The following is a 22,276-nucleotide window of genomic DNA, read 5'->3' as shown; positions in this document are numbered from 1 at the left end:
TTGGGGGCCAGGTTTACAGAGGGAGTCAGGCCCCTACAGAGGCTGGCCGGTGCCTCGTAGGGTTTACGCAAGTGCCCAGGCAGCTGAGGGGCCTGACTGCCACTTGCAGCTTGCTCCCCTTTATCTGCAGCCAAAGTGGCTGCAAAGTGAGGGGCTGCACAAGCCGTGGTCCTGTCAGCTGAGCTCACTGCACAGGGGAGGGATTCCTGCCACACTGCCCCCTGCACCCCCTTTGCGTGCCACCCGCCCCTTCCCCTCCTTTCAGGGCTCATTGGATAACCGTGCCCCATGTCTGGGGCTCTGGGTGCTCCATTCCCCACTCATTGTCACACCATGACAGAGGTTTCCCCCATGCCCACCCTGCCACCATGATAAGGGCTCTGTGCGTGACCCATATCAGGGTCCCCCATTCTCTTTCCCATCAGAGCCCCCTCCCTGTCTCATTTGTGTCTGGGAGACAAATTGTTCCAGGTGTTGGTCTGTTTTGCTCCATGGAGAAACCGGGTATGTAGAAAGATGTTACCAGGTACCATCAACTGGGTCCCTGGACAAGTGCCAAGGTACCTGGGGCTATGGCTGGCTACCAAGAGGCTCCCTGTGTGCCCTGGTTCCCCTCTCATGTCTCCAATTTTCTTCCCTAAGGTCAATTCATCAGTGGTTTCATCCTGTCCTAGGACATACCCAGAAATTGTGGAGTTCACGGGATGTAGCGTTCAGATGCTATTGTGTTACAGGCAGGCTCAGGATCGCATGAAACAGGGCTGGGAGGGACCTCGAGAGGTCATCTAGTCCAACCCCAGCTGATGGCAGGCTCATGCCAGGCAACACCGTGGGAAGTAGAGCGTAAAGCCTTGCAGAATCAGCCAAAATCTTTTGTGTGTGAAAGCTGTTCCCAGAGCTGTTGCTTAGAAATGACAGGGCATTCTCCATTAACCTTAACTCTGCCCTCTGCCCCCCTGCTCCACTCTGCTGTTCACAGCAGACTGCTGTCCTGGCCTTACGAAGCTTAATTCTGGATGCTCCCATAACACACTGAGAGGGGCCTTGTTGCCATAGATCTGAAAGCACTTTACAGGAGGGGGCAAGTCTCATGACGCCTATTGTATGCTTGGAGAAATACCAGCACAGAGGTAAAGGAAGTCACCTGGCGCCTGGGATGGGGCTTCTCAGCCCTGGGCTAGAAGGACCAATCTTTGTGGAGAGAGCACAGCCTGGTTTCCTGGGATTTCCAGTCCTCAGCCTCTCTCCTGGATCGGTCAGCACCAAAGGCAGAGACAAGTTTGTCAGTGGGGACGAGCTGGACCCAGACTCACTGAACCTATTTTCCGCGGGCCGCTGAACAGTCACGTGCTGGACTCGGCTTCAGTTGCTGTCCCACAGACGCTGTTTATCTCCATGATGCTGGACAGATGGACACTGGCACCGAGGTCAGCTCACTCCTTTTGAAGATATCTCCCAATCAGACTGAGAATCAGGGTCTTGTTTTACCTCCTTTGTCTTTGCCCTCTCTCTTGTGTGCATCCCAGCTGGTCCCTGGATCAGATATCAGGTATCCCAGCGAGGTGGTTCCTCAGCAACTGTAACCATGAGACCTTGCCGTGTCCCACAGCATGAGCACAAGGCTGGCATGGATTATGTATGATCTCCGCAGCGCTGGCAGCTTGCTGGCTCTTCGTATCAGCCTACTCATTAGCGATGCAGTCGATACCCAGGTGGTAGCTGAACGCTGGTATCCGTGTAAGGGAATCCTGCCCTGCCCTTGCCTCCGTCGTTCCAGCTCTGTGGGCAGAGGGCTCCTGTCTCTTCGGATGGCTACAGCAGGGCACGTTTGCTTCTGCTTCCCTTGACATCCTGGCAAATGCCTGTCGACTTGCATAGGACAAAACCAAGGCTTTGAATTCAAGCATGCACATGGGGTACGGCTATGTGGTGCAATGCCTAGAGCTGCCCGTGCTAGCTTTGACTGCCCATCCGGTCTGCCATGCAGAAATATTAGCTCCAGGAGATCTGCGTTACGGCGGAGCTCTGCCTGGGATGACTGGCCCTGCTGATGTGGCTACTTAGGGAGGCTAGCTAGGGTAGCTCTACATCGGGGCAGGCAATTATTTCGGGCGGAGGGCCACTTACTGAGTTTTGGCAAGCCATCGAGGGCTGCATGACAGGCAGCCAGGGGCAGATAAATATCACTTTTCTAAATTTTTTAGGGTTCCCGTGGGCCGGCTACAATGGCCTGGCAGGCCACCTTTGGCCCATGGGCTGCATTTTGCCCACCCCTGCTCTACATGGTGCTGTGTACAGAAGTCCACACAATAGCATGGCTAAGGTGAGGCAAAGTCCCCGAGTCTGTCTTTGTGTCCCTAGAGCCTCGGCTGTCTGCTATGTGGGAATACAGGTCGCTAGACTGGTCTGGAAAGCTTCCCTTTCCATGGGAGGTGAGGCAGGTTCTTTCCCCTTCCCCAAGATTAAAGTTGTGCAAAGCAAGACTGCCCTTTCCCCATTGCTGTCCTTGTCCTTACAATACTCCGCTTCCGTGCAGGCAAGAGGAGCACTTACCATCCTGACTCGGTCACTTAAAATGTCCCTTGTGCCTCCCATGCCATGGAGAACCTTGCTTCCAGATCTGGACCTGCAGCTGGGCTGCTGACATGCCCTCCCAAGATGGGCTGGTGCACTAGCCGCCTCTCCACACTTAGCTCGGAGGAGCCCCAAGGCAGGGTGGACCTTAAGAGAGCTGCTTAGAGATCCCTGCCATCTGTAGAAGCCCTCCGGGCTGTCAGAGGGCACCGCTGGGCTTCAAGCACTGCTCTGCTCTCAGCGGTCCGGCATGGCAAGGCTCATGCAGCTTGGAGAAGTCGCTGCAGCAAAATCTTCCACCTTCCTGTGTTGGTATGTGCTACGCCCACCTGCCTGCCTGAGCCTGTGCATGTGATTCATAAAGGCTGTGCAGCAATCTGCTTGTGCCTCACATGAGCTATCAACATGACCCTTGCGTCAGCGTGCAGCAGCCATCCCCGGTCATGTCACGAACGTGAGTTGCAGCAGCTGGCTGCAGCACCTGGGACAGTCTGCAGATCAGCTCTGGGCTCCATCAGCACGGTCTGCAGGGGCTTGCTCCTGAGACCCACAAGGACTTCCAAGCATTGCAGCTGCACTGGTTCAGCCAGGCGTCCTGGCTGTACCCCACGGGGCCTTGCTCCCACCTGGAAGGGGCTGCAAGGTTCCTGTCTCTAAGCCAGGGATGCTCAACTCTCCCTGCAGGCTGCAGAAATGGGGCAGGGATCCAGCCCGCGTGTGGGGATTGCCCATGGGCCTGGTCCAGTGCATTGTCCCAACCCTGCATGCCAGATCTGGCCATGAAGTGCTCTGTGTGGTGGCCCTACTGCATGCCAGCATGATTCAGCCCCCAGCCGCATCATCTGGGCACAGAGCTCCCCATGGGTCTGGAAATTTGGCAGTGGGCGAGTTGCAATTAGTACCGTCACTGCTCCCCCACTGCCAATTTTTTGGCGATCCCAGGGCTGGATGACAGGCTGGATCAGGCCCACAGGCCAGAAGCTGAGCACCACTCCTGCAAGCAATGGTGCTTCAGAAGGCTGAACATGAGCGCCACAGCTGCCAGTCACAAAGCGGGTCCTGCTATCCCGCTTCTGGAGAAGCGTTATCACTTGGGGGGGGAACTGAATGCCAAATCCAGCAGATAGGGCTCACTAATGTCCCTGCAGCAGTTTCCACGTAGGGACCAAAGAAGATGCGGTGCAACTCCAGAGGAGCAGCCACCAGCTATATTAGCCAGGAGCTTGGTTTGCAGTGTAGCAACTCCTCCTCCGCATCTCATTCCCCTGATCTCGCTCTTCCTCCATCTCTCCCATTTTCTTTCCCTTTCTTCCTCACTCTTCTGTAGCTTGTCTTGCAATGCACAACCAGCCTTGTGCAATCTTGTTACAGTTAAATCTATCTTGCCTCTCTGGGAAGCTTTATCTGTACTTGCAGCCTATTAATCACTATTCCACTGGGGACACAAGGCCAGGGCCAAAGCTGCTGAAGAGGATCGGGTCACAGCCTGGCTGGTGGTGACAGGCACTTGTCAACTGAAGATGGCTCGGATAAGGGCTGGGGAGGTCCTGACACAGCGGGGTTACAACTACAGGGAGTTACCTGGTTTGGCAAGAAATCAAAACCTGAAGTCTTTTCTCTCTCTCTTTGTCCATCCTCATCTACAGTGGTACCCAAGCTGGCGGTGGTGGCTTTGACCCTGACAGGCCAGTGAAATAAGTCTGGGGTATTTACATTTTGCTTGTCAAAGATTCCTCCAGGGCAGCTGGATTCTGGTTTTCTGCTCTTTCCAAAACCTGGTGTCACGTGAAATTCAACAGCTGCTGCTTTTGAGCCCCAGAAATGGCTGCATTTTTATCATGGCTCATTTCCCTCTTGTTGTGCGTGTGTTAGTCATGCCTTCTACCTTGGTTTGCCAGGTGGCTCGGGGGCCTCTTGCAGTGCCACCACTCTTGTGATGCGCATGGTATGCGGTGTATTCTCAGAGTCCCAGCTGCCAGCCCCATGTCACCAGGGAATCTCAGCTGCCTGGGAAGTGGCTAGTCCTTCTGACTGTAGAGGGAAGCTTGGAAATGTGGCCGCTGTGGCAAATACATGGGAAACAGCACTTGCTGGTGGTTAATTCTTACCATGACCATGAAGCTGCTTGTATCTTTACATCCTGGCTTGGGTTTGGGCCCAGCACCACTGTTGGGAGGGGGTTGCGGGGTGCGGAACAAGGGAACCGGAGCTCTTGGGTCCTTTCCCTGTCTGTGTTGCTGTGACCTTGGCCAAGTCACTTAACCATGCAACCACCCTGCAGCACAGAGGTCATGCTCACCTATCTCAAGACGATGCCAGGGCTTCATCACAAAGTGCTCTGAGATCCTGGGGCAAAAGGCAGAGCGTGCAGCCCGTTGCTTCGGATTGGCATGCAGCCTGGCTTTTCAGGCGGAAGAGGAGAGTTACATTAGGCACGGGTCCGACCCAGAACCAAACAGCTCAGCCCGTGGTGGTGTCCAGAACTACATCCGGTTCTGGACTTTGAAGCTGAGCCTTTTGTCTGCCACAGGCCCAAACCCTGAGTCTGCATCTGCACTTACCCCGTCTCTGTGCTTGGATTTGGATCTAAACTTCCTGACTCCCTCCCCAGTTGGCTGGAGCAAAACCCTGACTCTGAGCTGCCTTTAGCTTGGGAAAGCTCCATCTGCAGCCACTTCTGCTTCTCTTATTATTCCTCGGACTTAGCTGGGAATCGGACTTCTCTGGGATGTCATGAGCATCGCAGGAGTAGCCACTATCTCCTATGGAGGGCTGCTGCATTGGAGCAAGATGGGGATACTGTTAGGAACACGAGGAATAGCTAGGATCCTAGGAGAGCTGCTTGGCCGCCACCGGATCAAGACCACCACGGGCTCACCCAAGCCAGACAGGGTTGCACGTGATCCTCCTGCACTTCCACCACTGATGAAGGAGAGAGAGAGAGCAATCCCTTGGTGCCTCCATGCTGCCGCTGCCTTCAGAGACGTGGGGGGAGCTGCTGCAATGTGCCAGGGAGCATCTCCGAGGCAGTGTCCGCATTAGCATTTCTGCAGAGGCAGCTCTGAGCCACTGCAGTGAGGAGAGCAGAGCTTGGGTTTTAATCTGGTTAGCAGAGTGCTCGCAGCTTCCCTTCCAAGGCAGGTGCAAGGACAGCAAATAGGCAGCAAAGAAAGCTGCAAGCCGGGCCCTGGCTTGGTGGTGCAAAATCAGACTCTGGTGAACCGGCAAGGGGCTGTTCGCTTACACATGCCGTGCGTGCAAGTCTCTATAGGAGCTGTGTTAAATCAGACAGGGTAATCACCCTTATGACTGTAGTTCCTCTGCGTCTGGAATTTTAACGGCAGCATTGTGACCCAAATATGATGGGAGACGTGTGGCACGAGCAGGGATGAGCCGGGTTTGGGATGAGCAAGGGATTGTCACGGGCCCGGAGCCTGTCTCGGAAACCAAGGGTCAGGTAGCTGGGGCTGTGTCCTGTGACACGTGGCGTACCTGCGCCGTACGTAGTGTGCATACAATACAGTAGTTCTACCGCAGTACGAATAATAAACTGTAAGAGCAATGGCTGGTGCTGTTTAATTGTGTTTAAATTCCCAGCGCTCAGGCAAGGAGGGGCAGATCTGGCGGCTGCCATCTCTGGGTGCAGGGCTGGGCAGAGAAGGGGGGAAATTCCCCTCTGGGGTAAAGACTGAGACTGGTGCTTCCTGCCCACGTCCATCTCAGAGAGCTGCCAGGCTGGCAGGAAGTGGCTGGATAGGGGTGATACACTCAGGACAGCCCGGAGTAGCAGTAGCAGTTACTGAGTCCAGCCTGACGGAGCCAGCGCCTAGGAAAGCAAACCCGGGGCAGGAAGGGACGGGGTCACCGTCCCAGCCGGTAGCCTGACTGTGGTCTTCAAACTGCCTGTGTCTGTCCAACCCTACTTCACTTCCCTGCAGAAAGGCCAAGGGGGGCAGGAAGGATGGCCCAGTGGTTAGAGCGCAGGCCTCAGATCTGGGCTCACCGCTTGGCTGCCTGTCTCTTGTGCGGCTTGCCGCAAAATGATTTCCTCTCTTCCGTTCCCTAGCTGTACACTAGCGTCGCCCTGCCTTGCGGGGCGCTCTGAGGGCGGATGCTTTAAAGACCCAGCTGCTAGGAAGGCAGAGAAGAAGGAAGCAGGGCTTCAGCCTGGAAAGCCAAGCGGAGCCCCAGCCCCAAAGGCCAGGCGGGGCAGGGAGCTCAGCCTGCTTCTGTTCCCACCCCCTTGGGCTTGTAGGTCAGAGCAGCAGAAGCAGGGAGCGGGTGGTGGCACCTGCCTTAGTTGAGCCCAGGTAGCTACGAGTCTGCAGCTGCAGCGCTTGGAAGGAAGGAGCAGGTGCCTCCCCGCACCTGCTCAGCACGCACGGACGGCGCAGAGTACAAACTCCTCTTCCTCCTCCACCCCGGCACCAAGGGCCTGACCACGAGAGAGCAGCTGAGACCCATCCGCTCCAGGGCCTGCTCCTCTTGCCTTGCTCAGCCCGTGCCCTAGCTTCTCCCCTCCCTTGGGAGAAACAACCACACTTGCCTCTTGCAGCAGCAGAGCCCACTTCGCCATCTCCCAGCAGGGCGCTCACCCGCCCAAGGGGTGGGAGCCTGGTAAATACTGCCTGCCTTTCCCAGCACAGGCCAGGGCAGGGGCCCACGGTGACTTGAGAGAGCTGCCTTGGAACGGGGAGGAGGAGGAGGAGAGACCCCCGGCAGCAGAGACACCCTCCTGCCCACACATGCTGCATGTGCACGCAGGGACCCTGATGACTGCTCTGGCTCCAGCTCCCAGGTGAGTTGCAGCAGCCGCGCGAGCCAGTGCTACCAGCTCCTTGGTTCCACCTGCCCTGGCTGCTAGTACCAGCTGCCCCTCACCGAGCGCGTGAACCACCAGCCAGCCATGTGGAGCTGGGGCAGGCACGGGAGGTCCAGGGAGAGCGGATGTACAGTATGCAGCAGGCAGTGGGTGTCCCCTGGGGTTCCCGGCTACAGGCTGCAGCCTAATGACGGTCTGAGCAGCCTGTTCGGGTTACAGCGCCTGGCCTGGCGTCCGGAGGACATGTCTAGACAGCAGAGTCTAGATGCAGGCGCTGGGGCTGGGGGTGGTCCGGTACAGGAAGCAGATGGAGATCGGATACCCAAGGCAGGCAGGGAGAGCAGCCAAGGGCAGCCTGACATGGGAACCAGGGCCCAGCCCCCCGGTCTGTGGTTCCTGAAGATGAAGGGGAGGTTCTGCTGATTTCTCTGCAATGGGGGAGTTTTCCAGCCTCTTGAACTTGGCATCTGCCAGTCGGCTGTCGTTCCCTAGATGTTTCATTCCTGCTCCCCACAAAGCCCCCAGGCAGACAGCACCCCCCCGCCCAAGTCAGCATCCCAGGCCTGCTTTGCCTCCACTGGGAGGGTGTCAGTGGAGCCCCTTTTGCCTTCAGGACCCCAGTTCAACCCAGCACGGCCCATCCTCAGCCTGGGGATCCTGGGTGGGGAGCCTGCATTCTCAGTTTAACTCCTCACGTGGTCTTGGGCTCCAAAACACCAGCCTGGTCTGAGAGCCAGGCCTCTCCCCCATCTACCCACTGCTCTTCCTGTCTATTTAAGAAAGTGAGGGCCAAGTTCAAAGACACCTTACATTTTGGCGCTCTGTGCACAGCTCCAGCTTCCTGCCACCTGCTTCCTGCCCTTCGCATTGGCAGGGAAGGGACGGAGCATCCCCAGGATGCAGGCGGCCCGGGGGACGGAGGAACGGTCTGAAGGGTCTCTTCCAGCTGGCAGAGTTTAGAGCCGCCCTGGGTCAGTTTGCCTTAGAGGCAGAAAGGAGGAAGCAGAGAAATACGCCCCCGATGCCTAGTTTGTACTAGAACAAACGTGGCAACATAGCATCACTGGCGCTCTAGACAGTGAGCTGACTCTTCCCCATCCGTTGGGCATCCCCCCTCTGTCTCGCCCAGCTGCAGCAGCGCTAGCAGCCTCGCTCATCGCGCCCTGCTCTTTCTACTCTGCTTCGTGCGTTCTGTGGGGCTTCGCGTAAAGCAGGAAGGACGCAGATTCGGCAGCGTTCGTGGGTCGCTAGTTCTTAAATGCAGCACAGCTGAGCTCAGACCCATGCCAGTTTCCCAGCCTTTGAGACCAGCGGGAAAAGGAGGGAGTGAACTGGGCTCTCTACAAGGGGGTCTGGAAGCCACAGTCCTAGGGATCGAACTCTGGGGCTGTGCAATGTGGCCATGCAACAGGGGCATGGACCTGGAACAGCATTTGTGTGCAGCTGTGATCCCAGCAGCAGCAGCCCTGGAGTAATCTGAGCTAGACTGTGTGTACAGGCCACTGCTGGAGCAGGGGTGTATATTACTCTGATTTAAGCAGCCCCTGCCTTAGGGTCGGGAGGGAGTCTTGGGGTGCAGAGTGTGGGCCCAGGGCTCTCTCCTTCCCCACCTTCACGTGGGGCTTTCTAACCAGCACCTTCCAGCCTTTGGCCCCAGGTAACAGCTGCTGGGCTATGTGTATGAGACCTGTTATCCACACGTCCCATGCGCCACACAACAACGGGTGTAAGACCATCCAGGTTTGGTATTACAGTGGGCATTCACCTTATGCTCTGCTCCTTCTGTGATCACAGGGGGCCTGATCCGGCCAGGGGCTGAGTGCCCACAGCTCCCATGGTGCCTTAGTCCTGGTGACACCGCCTCCAGGTCCTGCGCAGTTTGTGGCCCCTTTATTTAGGGCATTACACTGCTCCATGCGCAGCTGGCCGGTGCAGAATGGAGTCGCGGGGCCTCCTGTCATTCTCCTACCAGCAAAGTCACTGGGCAATGGCGCCTGGGCTGAGCAGTTCCCGGTGGCGCAGCCGGAAGTCCCCTGATCGCAGGGATGTCTAGTGGAAATCCAGCATAAGCAAGCGGGGAGCATGTCCCTAGCATGGCGTTGCCCATGCCGGGTGGGCATGGATGAGGCTGCAGAGCTCAGGAGAAGAACTGGATGCTGCCTTACCAGCTCACCACTGCCACCGGCCCATCCCACTGCCACGTGAGAGTCCTCCTCTCTCCCTAGCATTCACTAATAGCAAGTCAACTGGAAGGTGGGGAAGTTCCCCCTGCCACAGCCGCATCTCGGCCACGGCTCATGTGGTGCCGGGGGCACCCGCCTGGCTACAAAGCCTGTCACCGCGTTGGTGCCAGCCCCACCCAGCACTCAGCCTCGAGTGCCCGCAGCGCCGCCTGGGACATACCTTTGAGGAGGGATGGTGGAGGTCATCGGATCATGGGGGGCCAGGTGCCCACACCTGCCCGGGGCGGGGGTGCTCTGCTGGCGGACTGGCTGGCTGCCTGCGAAGCCTGCTGGGTCCGTCTCTCTGGCTCCGTCTGCACACTGGAAGGAAGGTCATAGCAGATGGGGAGGAGGGGGTAAAGATCAGCACGGGGATTAGAGAGGCATTTTTAGCCAGCCAATCCTGGGCTGGGCTCTGGGTAATGACTCTGACAGCGCAAGGTGAAAACACGACCGCGGGGAAGGCAGTAAATTAGCCTAGAGCTGCACCCGCCTGTCCTGTCCTGGGAGAGACACTTTGCAGTCCCACTCTCCGCCCCCATGGGTTTTCCCCCAGGGTACTTCCGTCCCTCGCTTGCCCTTCTCCTCCCTCTCTTCTTCCCACTGCCTCTTCTCATTCCTCCTAACTTTTACTTCCCCTTCCTCGCCCCCACCACCGCACGCGCTCGCCCTTCCCCCGAGGCTCAAAGTCTCAGGCTCCGGGTCAGCTCCTAGCTGCATCTACAGACACCCCCCTGCTCCCTGAGACGTTGAGTGGGGGCGACACGGTGTTGCCAGGTCCCAGCCAGGTGCCCTCCCTGTGGGCAGGGGGGTTGAGTGAGGAGCAGCCCCTGCCACCCCCTGTTCCACTCATTCTGGTGGTGGGGGACACCCAGGTAGCTGGTGGCTTGTGAGGACATCTACATCTCAGAGCCCCAAGCCCTCGCTGTCACTTCTTCACCCTTGGGCCATCCCCATCTTTCACACTCAGCTTTTCAAGGCAGGTTCCCTCGCTCAGACTTCCCTCTTCCATGTGCCGCCTTAGGGACTGCACCATTTCCATCCGTTCACCCAGCATGACGGCAGTGTTAAAAAGCCGTGGAGAGAATACAGATCCCCTAAAGTGGGGCCACCTTAGCCAGTCCAATGGGGCGCTACCCCTGGAAAAATCAAGGGGAAAACTCTACCAGCATCAGTTGCACTGGTTTAGGTTTCTTCTGTTTGCTTCCATCCCGGACTAGCTGAAAAGGCAAACAGGTGGTTACCTGCTTCCTGCCAGGGTGCGGCACTGCAGTAGTGCCAGCTACCCTGAAGCACTGCACCCCTGCCCCTTTCTGATGCTCAGTGAGGTTTCCACGGGTAAGGAACCCAGTGTCAGTTATGCTGCTGCGTATAACAGTCTGTCCACGCTAATAGGTACCACGGGCCCGACCCTGCTCCCTTCCTGTGCTGTGCTGCTGCTTCAGGGAGATGGATGCAGAGCTGGAGAGCAGCAAGGCATGTGTCAGGCTCCTTACCTCTCCAAGACTTAGATATACCATCTCACTCTGATCTCATGTGATCTCACTTGTATCACCCTCCTATTATTTGGGACAGTTAATTACAGTTAATGTGCTGATACAGAAACAGGAAGAGATATGGGGGCACCTCTAGTGTTGGTTACACAATGCAAATCCCAGGAAGTCTGCAGGGTTGTGCTAGCTAACTCAGTGCCCAGCGTACGCCAGGGAGCTTGGGTGATGGGAACAGCTATTTTTATGGCCCAGGGAGTAAATATTGACTTAGGTGAGATCAGCATTGGCCAAGAAAGCACATCAGCCTTGAGCCTCACTCTGTGAAGGTGACAGTTGTGCAGAGTATTATGTCCTGGGGGGCAGGTATGGAAACCAGACAGCCCGAAGGTCGGTGTACAAGAATACAGGCACGTACAGCTACCAGGGCAGGGCTTGGGACTTGGTTACTTTACATCTTATGTAGCCACTCCCAGCAGCCCAAAGTGGATGCCAAATGCCAGCTCAGGAGGGCACTGTGTTCCCAAGTAAATAACTGCACAAAGTGTATGGCACAGGCAGTAGCTCCTCAGGTTGCAGGCAAGTGGGCATTTCTGTAGGTATCTATAGGCAGGTCTAGATCATGGTGGAGCAGATGCAACTTTTGGTCCATGCCTGGCTCTTCTTGGTAGCGTAGACGTGTTACATCTCTGTTGGTATCACTCTGATCAACTGGGAGCCTGCTCTGCTGGGGACTGTGGGCCACTGTAAGCCAAGCATGCAGGGAGAAAAGAATCAAGACGAAAGCTTTTTGTCCACCCTCTAGTGGCTATTTTAAATATCATGCTCCTTAGCACAGGAAATGGCCTGGTGTCCTACAGCTCTCAGAGTAATTAGGAAGAAGATGGAGGTGCCTGGGAAAGAAAAGGCAGAAGCCTGGCTCATGGCTGGCTGCGCCTGTAATGGTCGCCGGGGCAGATGCTGCTCTTGCTTACCCTGGTTCAAATCCAGTGGAATCACTGTATTAACTTGGTTTTAGGAAGAGCAGAACCAGGCCCTGGGTCACTTCCTAAAAAGCCAAACCTCTGCATACCTGGTATGAAACAACGTGCAGGCTGTTAAGGGCAAGTGCAAACCCTGCCGTCACCCACTGATGGGGGGTCTGTGGCATAGTTTCACACTTGCTATGAGCAGGATTGCAGGCAGAACAAATTAAAGGTGATATTTCCTTTCCTCACTTATAATGCATACCCCAATTTCCAGCAGCTAATTTTTCAAGGGAAAGGTGCATGTCATGTGCAAGAAACCTTGGTACTACGGCGCTTATATACTAGATAGCAGGTTTGGTGCTGACATGGATGTAAAGGCTGAATCATGAGAGCACCTGGACTCTCCGTGGAGGCCTCCCTTCTGAATACGGGGCAGGCCCTGCACTGTGCAGCATAAGGGATGTGACTAAAATTGCTGACGGGTGTGGCATAACTCCACGGGTGGCAGGGGAAGGCTGGCTGATGGCACACGCTTATAGCCCACGTGCCTGCCAGCAGACGCCAGCCAGCTGCAGTCGCACCGAGTGATGCATGCTTATGTTTTTCACACCTCTTGCTGATCCTTTGAGTTTGATCAATGCCTGTCTGGGCTGTGTGCGGTGGGGGTCCGTCTGCCTGGGGCATGTATGTGCACACAAGCCAAAATGAAAGGTGGAACTTGGAGACCAGTTGGGGGACTGCACTGGTACCAAAGGCAGTGAGGCCTGGGGTGACCTTGCTGCCTGTCATGACGCCTGCCCCTTCCTCCCCTCCTGCCCCAGGCTCCATCCCCCCAGAGGGGCTGCTTCAAGGTCTGTGAAGAGCAGGGAAAGGTCCCTGGGATGCAGCAGGACTGCAGTGCAGGTGCAGCCTGAGAACCCACAGTGGTGGGCTCCCTCTTGGCTCTTACTATGCTGGTGATGAAAGGCCTTCTTCTGATGATGAAGGGTCCAGGAGGAGTGGGAAGGGGGAAAGGTGAGAGGGAGGCATCTCCAGAAGGAGCAGCCTGGGGAACGCTGCTCTTGGTTCTACTTCGAGTGCATCTGGTTCAGCTTCCAGCCATCGGCTCTTGCTCAGCTTGTCTCCGCTATCTGGAAGAGCCTTTTAGTATCTGCTGCTCTTTTCTCCCCTTGCTAGTACTTCTGCACCACCAGCCAATCACTTTGCTGGTTTCTGCTTCGGTAGGATGAAGAGATCTTGCTCTTTTGGTCTTCACCACTGGGGACTTTTTCCAGCTCTTGAATCATTCTTTTCTGGGCTCTCTCCAGTATTTCAGCATCCCGCATCACACAGGCTCACTGGCACTGCATTCAGTGGTCCAGTAATGGGCTCACCACTGCTGTAAGCATAGGCAAGATCACCTCCCTACACCTGCTCCCCTGTTTCTACATCCAAGGACTGCAGTAGATCTTTACCCTGGGATCTTGTGCTGAGTTGCTACCTGCTGTGACCCCTGAAACTCTTTCAGAGATGCTTCTTTCCAGGGGGGTGGACCTTTGGAAGGGTCTGCAGGCCTTGTTTCCATATGTAGGATTTGCATTTGGCTGCATGACATTGCCGGAGCGGGAAGATTTATGCTCCCAGGACCAAGGGCCCAGAGCAGCCTTTCCACCTGCGCTCCAGTTTTGTTGGAGATGCAGCGGGGAGAGAAGATGCATTGAGAGGACACAGTTGACACAGGGTGGGGGGGCTCCAGTCCAGGGTTTTGGGCCGTGCGACTCTATCCTGTGGTACAGAAGGGGCTCCGGACACAGGCCCTGGGGCTCGTTCTATCCTCACTGGGATATGGAGATGAAAGGCTATAAATTTCCTCCTCCTCCCAGATCAGTTGCTTGATGCAAATGTATGTGCCCCAGCCCCAGCCCCTTTCCCCGTCATTTGAGTCAGGCTACAGGAAGCCTTGCTGGGAAAGGCGCGTGTGTGTGCTGTGCGGTGTCTGACAGTTTTCTCTCTCCTGTATTATTCATCCTGCTTCCCCCAGATCTAGGCCTGGACTTCTCCAACAGCTGTGAGAAACCAGAACATGATGTCATTTCTTTTTCTTGATCCTCACACCTCTTCTTCCCACCTCGAGCAACAGATCCTCTTTGGCAGCTGCAATCTGCCTGAAATGCATTGCTCCAGGCTCTAAGTCTTCCTACAGTTTGTATCTGTAGTGATTCTTTCCATGTCTCCAGGGCCTTCTATGTGAAAGCTATGCAAGTAGTAATGGGCTGAGACCCCCATCACTGCCCAGAGACAGAGCAATAATAGTGGCACCATCAGACAAAGGAGAAACGTGGTAGCTTCAAGCAGATGATTTGTCCAGGGTCAGGTAACACATCACTGACAGCGTCAGGAAGAGAATGCAGGGGTCCTGGGTGCCCAGTCCAGCCCTAGCTGGGGCAAGACCTAGTTTCCCAGTACCCTGCTGTCCCCATTGGATTTCACCCCCTTGCCTTGAAAAACATGTGTTGCTGGATTGACATTTGCTTGCATTTATTAGTCATCCTGGATTGTAGGTCACAGAAATTCAAGATGGAAAAAGTCTAGGGCATCAAGTGCATCTCAGGGCCAGGACCTCTTGATGGAGGTTATATAAGCTATTACAGATTTCATGGACATTAGGGCTGGAAGGGACCTCGGAAGTTCATTGAGCCCCAGCCCCCTGCCCAAAGGGCAGGAAGTCAGCTGGGGTCATAGGATCCCTGCAAGATAAGCATCCAATTTGCTCTTGAAGGTGTTCAATGTAGGTGCTTGAACCACCTCTGACGGCAGGCTGTTCCAGACCTTGGGGGCTCGGACAGTAAAGAAATTCTTCCTTATGTCCAGCCTGAAACGGTCTTGTAGTAGTTTATGGCCGTTCGACCTCGTCATCCCTTGGGGCGCTCTGGTGAACAAACGTTCGTCGCCACGAGTTGTGGCTAAGCAAGTGTTTGTGCCCATTGTGGATAGGGAGATTGGGTAGGTGCACGTCCGGATGTGTGATGTGTTGGTGCGCACATCTGAGTGTGTGATGGCTCCACACAGGTTTGTGTCTGCCCCCAGATGCGATGTGCTGTGCCTGTGTGGGATTACAAGCTCTTGTACCAACTGGCTTCTTTTGGAGAGGAAGGACTGTCTTGTGGCCAAGGCATAGGGCCAGGAGTCTGAAGGGCTGTACCCTGCACTACTACAGGAGTCCTGACATTTGGGGCAAGTTACTTCCATTCTGTGTGCCTTCATTTCTCCCCTCTGCATAACAGGGACCACACTCCTCTAAGCCTCGATCGAAGCAATGTCAGAAATATTGCAAAGTGTTCTGAGATCTCGCATGTTAGACTAGTGCCATTAATACTACTGGACCCCAAACAGGGCTGCTTTCCCTGTCCTCTGTTTCCATACTGCTGATATGAATCTTCTTTAGACAATCCCACCATACCTGTCCAAAGTGTCCAACAGTGGCCCAATTTTGCTCTTGGTCAGGTCAATAGGAGTTTTTAGCACTGACCACAAAAGAAGCAAAATTGAGCCAGTGCTGAGAGCCTGGAAAAAATTGTATGCCATGTTGTCTGGTCCCATAAGCCAGGTTGGCTTTTCTGATGGTCATGTGGGCAGCCCCAGTACTAAAGGGGTTTTAGACTTTGATGCACCCCAGTGGCGCATTGGCCACATGCCACGAAAACCATGATGCCTGTGCAAGGTACCAAGGATCACCTGGGAAATCTGCCTGCCCAATGAGAAAAGCCTTGAGGCAGAGAGCAAGTTGTGGCAGGCTGGGTGCCTGTCCCATACAGTGGACATATCTACACAAGATGCTTACTATGCATTAGCTTAAAAATGCTACGCAGTAGCGTGGCAGTTAAAAACCGTGCTAATAACCTACTGTGCAGTGTTATTAGGCTAATGCGCAGTAAGCCTCAAGAAAAAAATGCGCACCGGTGCTACTGCGCAGTAACTCTAGCTACTGCACATTTAGTTTAGTACTTTATTAAGCAAGTACTAAACTAAATGTGCAGTACCTAAGACACATTAATGAATGTGTAGATGCGCCCAGTGTTAGGCATCGCTGGGAATGGAGAGTATGCCTCGCTGGGCAACAAGGGCTGTAGCAGCCAAGATAAATGGGAATGTGGGTGCGAACAAAGTGGCAGCCTGTATTGCTGCAGTGCCCACTCTCCTGTCTTGGACTGGCTGACCCACCGGTGAGGGGACTCTCAGCTGAAGAAGGGGAGTTCAGAGCTAGCCCCTTCCAGAGACCTTAAAACTGGAGCTCTAGGTGATAAACCTAATGAGGCATGGTGCTTCTCGCTGACCCGATTAAGAAAGTCTGTTGGAAGGTTTTCTAACCTAACAATCCCCTGCAGAGTCTCTGCTGGAGTCCAGCTTGATCCAAGCCCCACAATCTGCCTCTTCTCCTGACAAAATCCACTGACCTCAGGGACCTGAAAGACCCACTCTCGTTTTCTCTGGTTCCTTGATTGGATGTTTCACTGGGCTTGAAAAGACAGGGCCTCTCTGGCCCAACCAATTCAAATCCCAGCAGCACCAGCACAGCTCTTGATCATTATAATATTTAGCACTACTGTTGATGAGCATGGTTGCTAATGAATTACTAAGTGAATGCACTGGCAGAGCTGATGCATGGTCCTCTGTAGGGAGTAACATAGGCATGATCCTCGCCAAGAAGTGTTTGCAGTCTAAGAGCTCAATCCTGCCGTCTGGTCTGTCCAGATGGACCTCTGCCCCTGTGTGGGGTTTCCTGGGCTTGCACAGATGCTGTGTGAGCCAGAAATCTGGCTCATATGAAGATCTGCTGAAGGCGTCTAGCTCGGTGCGAAACATTTAGGTTTCAGTGGTATGGGGAGCTGAGCACTCTGGCCGGAAATCAGCTGAGCAGTTCTGCACCAGCTGAACTCTACGTGAATGGCCGCATGCTTCACTCGGACTCTTCCTGGGTTTGTGTGCTGGTGCTTATAGGCCGAAGGATTCCCTTCCCCCAGCATCAGGTCCACCGGTAGTAGCTGCTGTAGGCTGGCAGGGTTGGGGCCACGCAGAAGAGCAGGCTGGGTTGGGGCTATAATTGATCGTGCCCCATGGGGTCGTTTCGGCACTGAAAACACTGTCTGTCCGAATGATCATCAGACGTTGGCTGGGCTCACGGGAGCTCACAGCTCGCAGGCAGCTGGCTGGCATTCGGGCCGAGCAGGAGCCCCACAGGAGCACCAGTATTTCTTTACTTGCTTTATAAAATATTAAGCAGCTCCATTAAATGAAGCCCCGTTTCATTTTGCCGCCGGGAAGGACAGCTCGCCTGTCAGCCACGCTGAATAGAGCAGGCTCGTCAGGTTCCAACCTTCTGCAGCCAGCCCAGGTCTGCCTCCGAGTTGATCTGTTTCTGAAAGCACAAGTCACTTTAGGTGCCGGGGTCTGGCAGGGCTGTTGGGAATCACATGGGCTAAGTCCCCATCCTGAGTGGCCTCTGCTTTAGCTGGGTATCTGGGCAGGAGAATGACAATCACACTTCCCTCTTTATACACAGCTTTCCAGAAAGAGGCCAGCTGTATTTTATAGCTAGGGAAACTGAGGCAAAGAGCCAGAAAGTGGCTTGTCCAGAGTCAGGCACAGAACCCAGGTGTCCCTCTGCTACGCTGCACTGACCTGAAGAGCAACCAGGGTAGCGGGCTGGGAAAAGGTTGCAGGTTGATTTGCCCGGGAGAGTCAGGACTGGGGCTTCCTGACCATCTTGATTAAAGGAGATTTTCACACCTATTCTGTGTTGGCTGAATTCAGCTCCAGGCAAGCTGAGTTATCTGGCTGTGTGCTTTGAAAAATCTTCCTCCCAGCTACTGAGGGAAGGGGACAGGCAGGCAAAAGGAGGACAGCATTGGGTTTATTTTTAAGTTTATATTTTTCTCTTCTGAAACGCAGAACCATTCATACATGGACAAAGGAACATGCAACAATAACTAACACCACCTGGCTTGTACCCAGACCCCAAGCCTGGAGGCTATCAGGTTTTAGGGAGCGCTTTGAGCCATGAGAACCCCCATCACTGAGTCCTTCTTGTACACACTTTGGGAAAGTGCCTTGGTTCTCCCTGTTTGGGAAGTGGGGGAAACTGAGGCACAGAGAAGTGATGGCACCGACTGGCAGCTGTACAGGAGTCCAGCGCAGGGTCAAGAACAGAATGCAGCTTCCCTGATTCCTGGTAATGAGCTGTAAATCCCAGCACCAGAAGGGAATCAGATCCAGCGCTATCTATAGGAGAGTTCAGTCATCACTGAAATTCATAGCTTGGACCCTCAAAGAAACCACAACTCGCCCACTCCTGCTCCCAAGCAGCCCAGACCTCTGCCAGCTTTGCTAAGAAGACTCTACATCAGCGATCAGCAGACTTAGACGTGTGACGCGCAGGCGAGCAGTTCTGATCCAGACTCCACTGAAGTTAGTGGAAACACTCTCACTGACCCTATAGCCCTCCACGTCTCAGGCTGCAAAGCAAGGTGCTCCCACCCTGGGAAAGGACCAAACGCACATGGTTTCCATGGTGCTGGCAGCACCTGCTGAGCAGATGAGTAAGAGATGGAGAGGTGGCTTCGAACTCAGCTCTGTCTCCCACGTGCCAGTTCAGAGGATGAACCACCAGGACACATGGGCAAATACTAATTAGCAGGCAGCTCAGTCCTGCAGGACTGTTTCTGACAGCTGATGATAACAATAATTAATAATGCATAAGTGGCGAGGCAGATCCAAACTGTGTTGCGAGTAAAGCAGGGCCTGGTGATGCTGGGATCTGAAATCCTGGGGCCAGGGGAAAATCTCCAAACCAGGGTGGAGGGCTGTGTTTAGCCTCTGCAGCAGTCCTCCCAGCCTCATTATCTATGCTAGGTCTCAGCCATCAGAAAGATGCGTTAACACCAGAGAGCCGGAGGAGATGATTCAGCATCTAAGAGCATCTCTCAGCAGAACTGGCCTTGAGATTGACAGGAACACACAAAAGGGGCTTCTCCTTGGCCGGAGCACAGCAGCCCCCAGCTTTTTTTTTCTTTTTCTTTGCACGGGAAGGCCTGAGTTTAAAGGCAGAGGCTGACTCTGATCCCTTCTTGTAAGTAATCTGCCTTGCACTCACTCTGGAAGGACTGGTGAATAACAGGAGGGAGAACACAGGGGCAATCCGGTAGCAAGGGAGGGTGACTGTTGGCTGGTCTGCCTGATGGGAAGCTCTCTGCTGGGTGGCACAACAGTGGGATGGATTGTGGGGAGAAGAGACACCTTTGGGTGCTGGCTACGACCCCTGCCAAAGCAATAGTGTGCACTGTGCAGCCCCTTATTCTAATAGCCACAGCACCCTCTCGTGTTGCTGCGTAGGCAGAGCCATTGCTCACGAAGGCTTTAGGATGGGAGACAGTGCTCATCTGCAGAGATCATTTGACACTTGCATACTGTCTGTGTGCAGTGGGGTGGGAGCTGAGGGGAAGCGGGGGAGAGAGGCCAAGGGCTCCTCCTGACACAGCAGCTTCTGACACCAGTGCCTTGCTCTTCAGGTCAGAGATTGTTTTTCACTGGTCTAGAAAACGCATAGTTTTGTTTTGGACGTAGAATTATTGTTAGCAATCGCGATTGCTATAATTATAGCTTTTCCCCATTGTCAAATCCGGAGCGTTTTGGAACTGTGAACAGTGTCTCGATGAAGTGCTTTGTTTTGACTCATTATGTAGGTCCTTTAAGTGGGACAGATGGGTCATGACAACTCTGTTGTTATTCCAAGCCCTGACAGAAAGATCCTGCGCTTGCTGAGAAGTGCTTTTGACTCGGGCTTAATGGTTAAGTAAATATGAAACCCCGTGTTCAGGAAGGTGTTTGGAGAGAAGATGGGTCTGGTGCAATGTGCAGAGTCATCTTGGAGTTGCTGATGGAGTCGAACGATGCATATGCGTACAGTGGGCTCATATGCCGCTCCTGCCTGACAGCCTCCTGCTCCCAAACGTGATCAGATGTCTGATCCTCCCAAAGGCATGCCCCGTACTGCATTATGTCTCCAAAGAGAAGGATGAGCTCCCTTGGTGTGGACCTCTGACAGTATGCTGGATTCTCTTCCCTTGGGGAAACATAAGCTCCATTCATCCCAGCCTTTCTGCATTCAAGACAATGTGACCTTTATTGTGCCGGGCAGAGCAAACCTTTTCTCTTGCTGTGTTCAGCCAAACAGAAAGAGCTGCCTCCCTGGGAGTCAGCCGCTGCCTTGATGTCTTGAGGAAACACAGGGCTGACTTGGGGTGTTATGTGTTTACTTGTTGTCTTTTTGATTCAGTTCATCTTTGCACTGGATTCCAGTTCAGGGGGCTTCCAATTTTTTGTCAGGTGGAGGGACCATGGGGAGCATGTGGGAGACGAGCATAAATTGCACGGAGAGGAACCTGGGTCCACCTGCCCTCATCTTCCCTGCACTGGTGCAGCCCATCAAGTTGACAAGTCAGTGTGTGCCAGGCTCCATCCTGAAGCAAGCAAATGCCTGGAGCTTGTGGATTACCATAGCATGAGTCATGAGCTCAGGTCTTTTTGCACCAAATAATTGACTCTTTCTGAGGCCACAAAGCCTGCCAAGTTTCAAGGTGATAGGTGGAGGGGTTTGGGGGAACTGCACCTCCAGCTGTGGACAAGCAAAACTCATGCCATGGGTGACACTGCATGGGTTAAGGCGCAGCAGGGTGACAGCTGCAGGGATGGTGGCCCCTGCTGTGACACCTGCCAGCTGTGGAGGAGATCAGTGCAGGGGGGCTCTGGGGCCCTGCACCCTAGCTGCTGACAGGCAAAACTTGTGCCAAGACTGTGTCTGTCTTGGAGCAACTGATTGTCTGTATTGAGTCTTTCCTCTCCTTAGCTTGGTTTTATCGGTGCTAATTGATGCTCGTTGAGTCATTAGGTAGTAGCTACGTCCTGTGGACTGAACTGGTCTCTCAGTCCCTGGTCCCTGAGTGAATCATGAGTGATTGGTTGGTAAGTGGGAATACAGCAGTTTGGCAGCCAGGCCTGCAGCAGTGTCTCCCCTCCCCACCCCAAGACAGACACAGCCAGTCCCACAGCACCAGTTTTGCTTGTCCGCAGCTTGAGGGGCAGTTCCCCCCAAACCCCTGCACTGATCTTCTTGAAACTTGGCAGGCTTTGTAGCCTCAGGAAGAGCTACCAGCCCTGAAGTTTTCACCCCGCTAAGTTTAGAAGCTCTGAACTGCTTTGGGAAACCGAACGAGGCCAGCGCTTCGACCCGGATGTGCTGCTTCAGACCCTGAAGCATCTGAAGCTTCTCTGGATCCAAAGCTCTGTCGGAAGCCTCGCACACCCCTGCTGAACACCCACAATGGCAATTCAAAGAGTCCGTACCTCCATTCAAAATTGTTTAGAGGTCTGTAAATGAAAAAAGGTGGAAAACCACTGCACTAAACACATAAATGTGTTCATCCATGTGATATGAACCTTGTGGGGAATTTATTGTGTTAATACAATTTGGGATGAGGAATCTGCTGCCCCCTGTCGGGAGAAGAACAATTTATCCCATTTATCTATGAATTATTAAATGATGCAATGAAAGAATGTAATAGAAGTCTTCCTGCCTCCGTTTGTCCCTATAAGCATATATTGTTTTTTGCTTTATCCGTGAGGGCTTCCTGCTTTGCTCATACACCTTTCTTTATAAATGCATGCAAACTCCAGTGTTGCTAGGCAAGAGACTACAGTGTACAACAGTAAAATGATTTCCAGTAATCAGGCCAGTAGCAATGTGGATTAGGCCTTTTACTATAGAGCACTGTATTACTTTTCTGGTATAAAGCTGGAACTCTCCCCTTCTAGAGGCTCACGAGAGCCAAAGCCTGGCAGGGTGGAGGCCGTGATGGCAGGCCCATGTATTTGGTTGAATGTTTGACTGTTTGGTTTCCTCAAAAAAACTTGAAAATGGCATCTCTAATCTGAACTGAAATTTGAACATTCACCAATGTTTCAAGGGGGGCAAGGACACCTGGATGAAGAGCACAGGATAGCACTTGTTTGATGCTTAAAGCGGTTCGTTTCTCTGGAGGCCACCAAAATCACAGACACACACTCATTAGATGGCACAAAAGGTGTATTTGCAAATAGGGTCAGAGCAGAGTCAAAAACTCAGATTACTCTGAACCCACCAAGGAATTTTGCAGGCTGTATTTATCT

General features: G+C 53.9%; 1 protein-coding gene across 1 annotated transcript in view; it reads right to left on the bottom strand.

Annotated features, from left to right (window-relative positions):
- Positions 1-10,027, bottom strand: part of PACSIN1 (protein kinase C and casein kinase substrate in neurons 1) — a 51,253-nt gene extending 41,226 nt beyond the window's left edge. The window contains exon 1 of the mRNA XM_019546728.1: positions 9,800-10,027. The gene's annotated coding sequence lies outside the window, so the exon portion shown is untranslated. The remainder of the gene's footprint in view (positions 1-9,799) is intronic.
- Positions 10,028-22,276: the final 12,249 nt, after the last annotated feature.

The sequence above is a fragment of the Crocodylus porosus genome, unplaced genomic scaffold (assembly GCF_001723895.1).
Source record: "Crocodylus porosus isolate Cpor-Errol unplaced genomic scaffold, CroPor_comp1, whole genome shotgun sequence".
In the NCBI taxonomy this organism is placed as follows: domain Eukaryota; kingdom Metazoa; phylum Chordata; order Crocodylia; family Crocodylidae; genus Crocodylus; species Crocodylus porosus.
This window is presented reverse-complemented; position numbering and strand designations above follow the sequence as displayed.